At 35.9% G+C, this 7,469-nt stretch overlaps 1 long non-coding RNA gene across 1 annotated transcript; it reads right to left on the reverse strand.

Annotated features, from left to right (window-relative positions):
* Positions 1-4,372: 4,372 nt before the first annotated feature.
* On the reverse strand, positions 4,373-7,469 carry LOC128223770 (uncharacterized). The gene is made up of 3 exons (XR_008259350.1): positions 7,362-7,469; positions 6,110-6,200; positions 4,373-4,415 (listed from the first exon to the last, which is right to left on the reverse strand). It is a non-coding gene; the product is annotated as an uncharacterized LOC128223770 (long non-coding RNA).

A 7,469-nucleotide genomic window follows, 5' to 3' on the forward strand; every position in this document is an offset into this window, starting at 1 on the left:
TAAAATGACTTACACTCTTAACGGAGCAATTGCCAAATGGGCAAAGCCCGAGTGCGAATATAAATAAGCTTACACACACACAAATTAACTGTTATTTACGTGGTAAACAAACCATTAGAATCTAAACAAAATTTGGAAAGAAACATGTGTCGTTAGCAATGTGATATATAAGTAAGGTTCAATGCGTTGTACATAACGCTATCAATTGTATGTAGGTGTTTCACAATTTTCTTTTTTCTTGCAGGTGTTTCATCTGATGCCTAGACTTTTAAGACTATTTTGATATGCTTGATTAAGAAACGCCATTTTGCCATTAATAGTTGGTATCCAGTTCTCTTTATCGACGGATCTCCAAGTTGGTATCAAACTTTGAATTACTTTAGTATCTGTACCCAGATTACAAAGTGCTAACCATTCGGTCACCGATACATACTAATGGTAAGTTTAGAATAAATCTACTTATTACCAAACATCAGGAACTTTGTAACGTCAAGAGTAGATAAGCAGTGTGAAAAACATACAGACTTTAAAATGGACAATTGTTTTGTAATAGCAGTGGTGTCTCCAGGATTTGACGTTATAGGGGGCGCAACTCTGAAGACATTGTGGCTATTTTTTTACCAAAATGATGCATTTTGGTGTAAGTATATACATTTGTTCTACCATATGAACATAAAAAGTTCATTTCGAGGGCGCCAACCCCCGCGTCAACCTGGTTCTGCCAATGAACAGATATTGTTGATACATGTACCACTACGAGATATGAACAAAGTACATACCGATATTGAGTAGTGCAAGTACTCGGTATCCGTCACCTGTCCGTCATCTAAACACAGAAACCAATGCATGATTATACTGTATCTACATTCAGTTCTTACATACATATATATATATACATATACAACAAGTAGCTAAATAACTCTAAAAATAGCTGAAAAACATTATGAACCACACTGGGGTCCGTTTCCTAGGCAGACACCAGAACTGTGTCCTTTTTGATGAGAGTCCATGAAAGTACCCCTGGTGGGGACCGAACTCACAACCTCTTGGGTGAGAGGCGGACACCTTAACCACTTGACCTTTCTCGCTCATATGTTTTGTTGAAACTGAAAAAGAACATACAAACAACGAAAAACAAGAAATGATGAAAATATATCAGTTTAAGAACATTTGACCACTGACATAAATTTAATAGGCGTTTAATTAGGGTTTAATTAGGGAAATTCAGAACATTTTTTTCTTTGTACACCCTTGTTATTCATAACCTATAATCATATAAAACAAAGAAAACGAAAGGGACAAACCCTGTAGCAGGGCAACGTCAGGCCAGGCAATGTCGTACTAGGCCGAACAATAAAAAAAAACGAAAAAAGCAACGTCTAGGCAGTGTCAGACTAGGCCGTACAATGCGAAACAAGGCCGAAATTAGTCACATCCGGCCAGGCAATCTCGGACAAGATAGGACAAGGCCGAGCAATACGAAACAAGGCCGAAAATGGCCACCTCCGGCCAGGCAATGTCGGAGAAGGCCGAACAATGCGAAACAAGGCCGAAAATGGCCACATCCGGCCAGACAATGTTGGACAAGACTTAACAATGCGAAACAAGGCCGAAAATTGCCACATCCGGCCAGGCAATGTTGGACAAGACCTAACAATGCGAAACAAGTACGAAAATGGCTACATCCGGCCAGGCAATCTCGGGAAAGATTTGACATGTTCGAACAATGCCAGACAAGGCCTTAAAATCCAGCGAAAACTAAAGATGAAATTTTACTTTAAATATTTATTTTTTTCTTCAGATTCATCAAAGGGGTCACTCATACCAACTATCTAGCATAAAATAACAATGAATAACTGCACTTTAACAAAGTCAGAAAATCTCGAAATGCCTATATAGAGGAAAGTGTAACAACTTCAATTTCATCGAAATGTGATGAGTACGAAAAACATGCCAAGAAAAGCACCCAAACGAAAAGTTGCAACAAAAACCTGCAGCCAAGATGCAGATAAACCTTCAATCTTTCAATTGTAACCAGTATTTTCAACTGACCATGCATCTAGTTGAAGCAATTTGATCAAGTTTCTGAAAGTATCCAAAAGAAATCTCAACACAATGTTCCGATCCACAACTTTAAAAACCCAGAATCGTGATAGATATATGGTTTCTCTTAGGCACACGTGTTGAATTGAGTTAAACATGACAATTGTATTAAAAAACATTTTCCATCAGCCTATATTGTGCGCGTTTTATTGGATTGCTTAAAATACAAACCAATAAAAACATTTTATTTTCTGTGTCTTACAACACTGCGTTTAATAAGCAACATATGATTGGTTCAAAACTTATGTAGACACGTCGAAAAACACACCATTCGGAACTCCTCGGCCATTTTCCATCGGAAACAACCTCGAATGCATATGGACGGTTTACAATATCAGAAATCTTTACATTTAACTACGCTACAAGAAGATCGCGTAGTAATTTCAATTTAGCAGTTAACCTTTATGACTTTAGTCTTTGGAATCTTAATTATGTATGGAATTATATACACTTTAATGGAAATCCGTTAGAACTTAGTAATAGAAATTACACGTTAAAACAATAGTGTTGTTGTTGTTGTTTTTAATTTTCACGAACTACTTCTAATGTGCCGAATGTGTTCCAAATGAAAACACACGTGTTCGTATATTATATGGTTTTACCCCGTTGGCTCGAACTCGCTGGGCTCGAATTCCTCGTTGCCTCGAACTTGATGTAAAGGACCGAGTTCTATATATTACTGAATGTTAGCATTCTCGCTTGGCTTGAAATATCTGAGAATCAACATTATTTCGCCGGTCCCTAGGACTTCGAGCTTACGGGATCGACTGTATTTGTTTACTTACGGTTTTTGTCGACCAGGTGCATGAACTGAAACAGGAAGTTGTGAGGGAGAAGTCCATCTTTATCCGTGTCGTATACGTCGAAGTATTTCTGGGCGACTGCGGGATCCAAATGAAAGGTCTTGATGTATTCGTCAATGGACACCATCGTGTCATCTACAACAAAAAGGATTTTGTGTAAGAAATGCTTATACTTTAGTACTAGCATCAATGCCACGTGTCATTCTGATAATTGCTTCGATTTAGAATTAAGAAACTTCCATAAATAGCACCCGTCCTTTAAGTACTAGTTACCTTCTAAGCTACACTCTCACAGATTTACCGTTTTGAAAAGTTCTTTATTTCTTATCTTGGAATGAGCGAATTTATTCTTAAATGTCTGTAAAACAGTGATATATGACTGCTGACAAAATATCAGATCGTAGGCTTAAAGCGTTACTAACGCTTCATGCAAAATGAGCTTTTTGGCAGTTTTCCAAACAGTAAAGGTCTGATATGTTGTGAGTAATCTTATATGACTGAATTGAAGGCATTAATACGAAAATTAGCTGATTCTAAAATAAAAAAGAAAGGTCAAAGTTGTCAATCGGTGAGAGTGCAGCTTTAATGTCACTCGCCCTTTTGAAAATTGATTCGGATTTGGAAAAAATATATTACAAAGTTATTAACCAATAAATAATATTCTTGAACGATAAGATACATTGCCTAGATACAGAAAGTAACCGCTATGTGGTTTAATCTTAGTTTTTTTATCAATATTGAAATTAAATTGTTTATACGTAAAGAAAAGAGACAGAAATTTATATCGGATATTGTTCATAAAACGAACTTATTCCTGTGGTAGCTTCAGCGCTAGCGTTGGACCCAAGGGCCCGTGCCCCACCCCCAGTTGTGCACAAGGGCCCGTGCTCCAGCCCAAGTTATGCACTTGGGTCTGTGCCCGACCCCCAGTTGGACAGCTAATGGACCCTAAAGATTATTTTAACTTTAAATTGATACCTCAACAACTAAAACGCTGATAAATATAGATACATAGATGGTGTTTTCATAAGTATGTCAATTTGATAAGATGTATAAATGTCTAATTTCGCATTATTCAATTTTGTCAGAGTCAACGTTAACTAAACACTCGATATGTGTTACAGTTCAATTTTTGCGATCTACATAACAAGACAGCGGACGTACCTCGGCCGCGCTCTATTTTCTGTAGTTCGTCAAAATTGGACTCGATTGTCATTGGCCCCATCCTCGGCGCCCAGTGTTTTATAACCTATATAATTTATATAGGTTATAATGCACTGGGTGCTGAGGATGCATTGGCCCATACAAAACTGCAATCACAAATGGCGGTACAAGAAATACAGTTAAGGATGGACACTAACTGTTAAAGATTGAACGTTTTGACAACTTTTTTTTAATTTTTTATCTTGGAACGAGCCAATTTATGCGAAACATTTTTTTTAATGTATAATAAGTTTAATTCTTACTGTTAATGTCTTCATACTGCCATCCTCTTTCCATCTCTGACATCTGTAATTATGAATTACATTGAAGGACATCAATAACCAACAATAATTGATAAACTAGTTATGGTTTTATGTCAGTATCACAGCCGCGCGTGAAATTAATTTTAAGTGTTAAAAGTGAAATAGATTTTGAACTTACACCAAATTAAAACAATTTTTCTTCCTTTATTCTAAAATGTCAAATTAATTGGCTTTTATTAGAAAATCGTGTGAGAAATGTACAACGCCGTGATGATATTTAGGTGACGTTATTTCAAATGTTTTCAACTCGCCAAGCGTTACGTAAAAACTCGACAAGCGTTACGTAAAAACACAACAAGCTTCACATAAAAACTCAACAAGCGTTACATAAAAACGCGGCAATAGTTACGTAAACACTCGGCAAGCATTACGTTATAACAAGGCAAGCGTTAAATAAAAACTCGGCAAGCGTTGCATAAAAACACGGCAAGCGTTACATAAAAAACTCGGCAAGCGTTACATAAAAACTCGGCAAGCGTTACGTAAACACTCGGCAAGCGTTACGTTATAACTCGGCAGGCGTTACGTAAAAACTCGGAACAAACACAAAAAAAGCTCAGGGAAAATAACAGACGTGAAATAACATGAAATTTCACTGAAAGGCATGAAAGAAAACACTTTGAACCATATAACTATTTTGAAATAAATTTATTATAATGGATATAATTTGGTCGAAGCCATAGTCTGGAATGTCAAATTCTCATAATACAATGAAATTTTGGAAAAAAATATGAACAATAAATTTAGAGCGCCATGGCGCGAACGCCAACGCTCACGTGTTGTATTTGTTTTGTTGTTGTTTTCTTCAGTATAACAACCAGCATTGATAATTATAAAACACAAAGTTATTGTCCTTCCTAAGTTCGCATTGATTCTCTTAACAAATATTCATTTAATATTCAGGCTTAAAGCTGCACTCTCACAGATTGAACGTTTTGGCAACATTTTTATTTTTTGTCTTGGAACGTGCCGATTTTTTTTTTGCGAAAATGCATGGAAACCAGTTATATAAGACTGCTGACAAAAATAGATCGCAGATTTTTATATTCAAGTTCAAAAATCGATGTTTTATGCATTTTTATTCAACCGTTAGTAACGGTTTAAGCCATAACACATTAATTTTAGAACGGAAATATGAAAATCTGCGATCTGATCTTTTGTCAGCAATCTTTTAAATCATTGATTGGCAGATATTTACGCCAAAATTTGCTCATTCCAAAACAAAAATTAAAAAAAAAATGTACGAACGGAAAATTGGTGAGAGTGCAGCTTTAAGTCGCTTATTTCAATAAGCCTAAAAACATACTAAAAATGGATTTTGATAAATGAGAAATACCTTATTGTCATTATTATTTAGAATATTCCTACATAATTTCTATTTAAACTCTTTAAAAAGAAAATAATACGCATTTTATAGAGCAACAAAAATAGTGAGATTAGCTTAATCCTGTTATAAGAGACTTAAGAAGTTTCGAGAAATTGGGGCCTGAACAGTTTTAAAGTTATAAGCAAGATTAACGTGTCTTAAAAACGTAACCGACGACGCCGACGACGACAATGATGCCAAGGCTATGGCAATTTCTTGATTGTTTTACTTCGTAATCAGACTTAAATCAGCTTACAATTAAGACTGTGAATCAAATACACATATCACTACTTATATAATTATGAAGATACCTGTATGATTCCGTCATGATTTGCATCAAGCAGCTTGATCCCTTGGTCAACCAACTCGACCAGTTGATGGTGACTGGGCAATGTTATCTGGCTGTGTGTGGATAACAAAATAGGAAGCCTTAAGGTTACATTCTACCATTAAAACATCTTGAACCTAAATGTAAAATATTTACGAGCGAATGCAGAAGCAAATTAGGGGGGGGGGGGTAGAAATACTTCTAATAAGAATAATGGCATGTTTTATTCACGTTGTATTCTTCATATAACAACATATTAACGATAATGTTACCAACAGTGTGTTTTGTATACAACGCAAGTACAATGACGTAATGGTGACGTCATTCCTTAACTGAACGCAGGGCAGGTAAGAGTTAATTCAGTGTATATGTGTGTATACCACGTGATAATTACATAAATGCTACGGAAGAAGGCAACATTAGCTTAAAATGAAGACTTAAATCAAGGATAATTTTCCTTTTGCTAAACCATTTTAAATGAAACAAAGCGAGGGCAGTCTATGCCGCTTAAAGAGCCTTGCCTTCGTGTTATTACCGGAGGTGATTACTTTCATCAAACACTTTGACAAACCTTCTTCCCAAATAATGTTTTGACAGTGCTCCGTCAGAGGGCCGTATTGTGCAAAGGTTTTTCGAAGTGTTTTAAGAAACTTAACTCTCAATCAAACTCTGGTAAAAGACCGAAGGCGGGTCTCCGTAAGCGGCGTAGACTGCGCTATGTTTATTTTTAAATGATTAAGAAATAGTGAAGTTATCAAAGTTATCTTTGTTTAAAATTTTCATTCGCAACAAAATGTTGCCTTCCGACGTCTATTTTATTTTATGACGCAATTTATCACGTGGTATACACACACTATAACTCACTTCAGCGTTCGCCGGGTTAAAGTCCAAATACCAAAAGCTCCACCCTTCCATAAAATCTAAGGTTCTCTTCGTTGGATTAGGATCGACAGAACAAAATCGTGAATACCTCAGCCTTTTTAAGTCATTTCATGCAGATTATTGCTTTTTGAGCCCCGTACTGTACAGTTTATAATTGGAGCTTCGGTTTACGGTGACAATCGGTACATAAAGAACTGCGGTTCTACGTTTGTTTGAACCATAATAGCCAAAATAAAACTCTTTAGACATAAATTTAGATATGTATTTAACAAAACATTTAAGAACATTATATAATAAAATAACAGTTTAGTTAAAATGTGAAATCATTACTGAAGTAGAAATGTATGACTTACGCATGAACACACGCGAATGTTAATAAAATGTAGACAAACATTTTGCGAGGATTTATTTTGGATACTGTGCCTCCAGATATGAAGTCAAAGCTGAAATGAGTCTTATCT

The sequence above is a fragment of the Mya arenaria genome, chromosome 17 (genome assembly GCF_026914265.1).
Source record: "Mya arenaria isolate MELC-2E11 chromosome 17, ASM2691426v1".
NCBI classification, from domain to species: Eukaryota; Metazoa; Mollusca; class Bivalvia; order Myida; family Myidae; genus Mya; species Mya arenaria.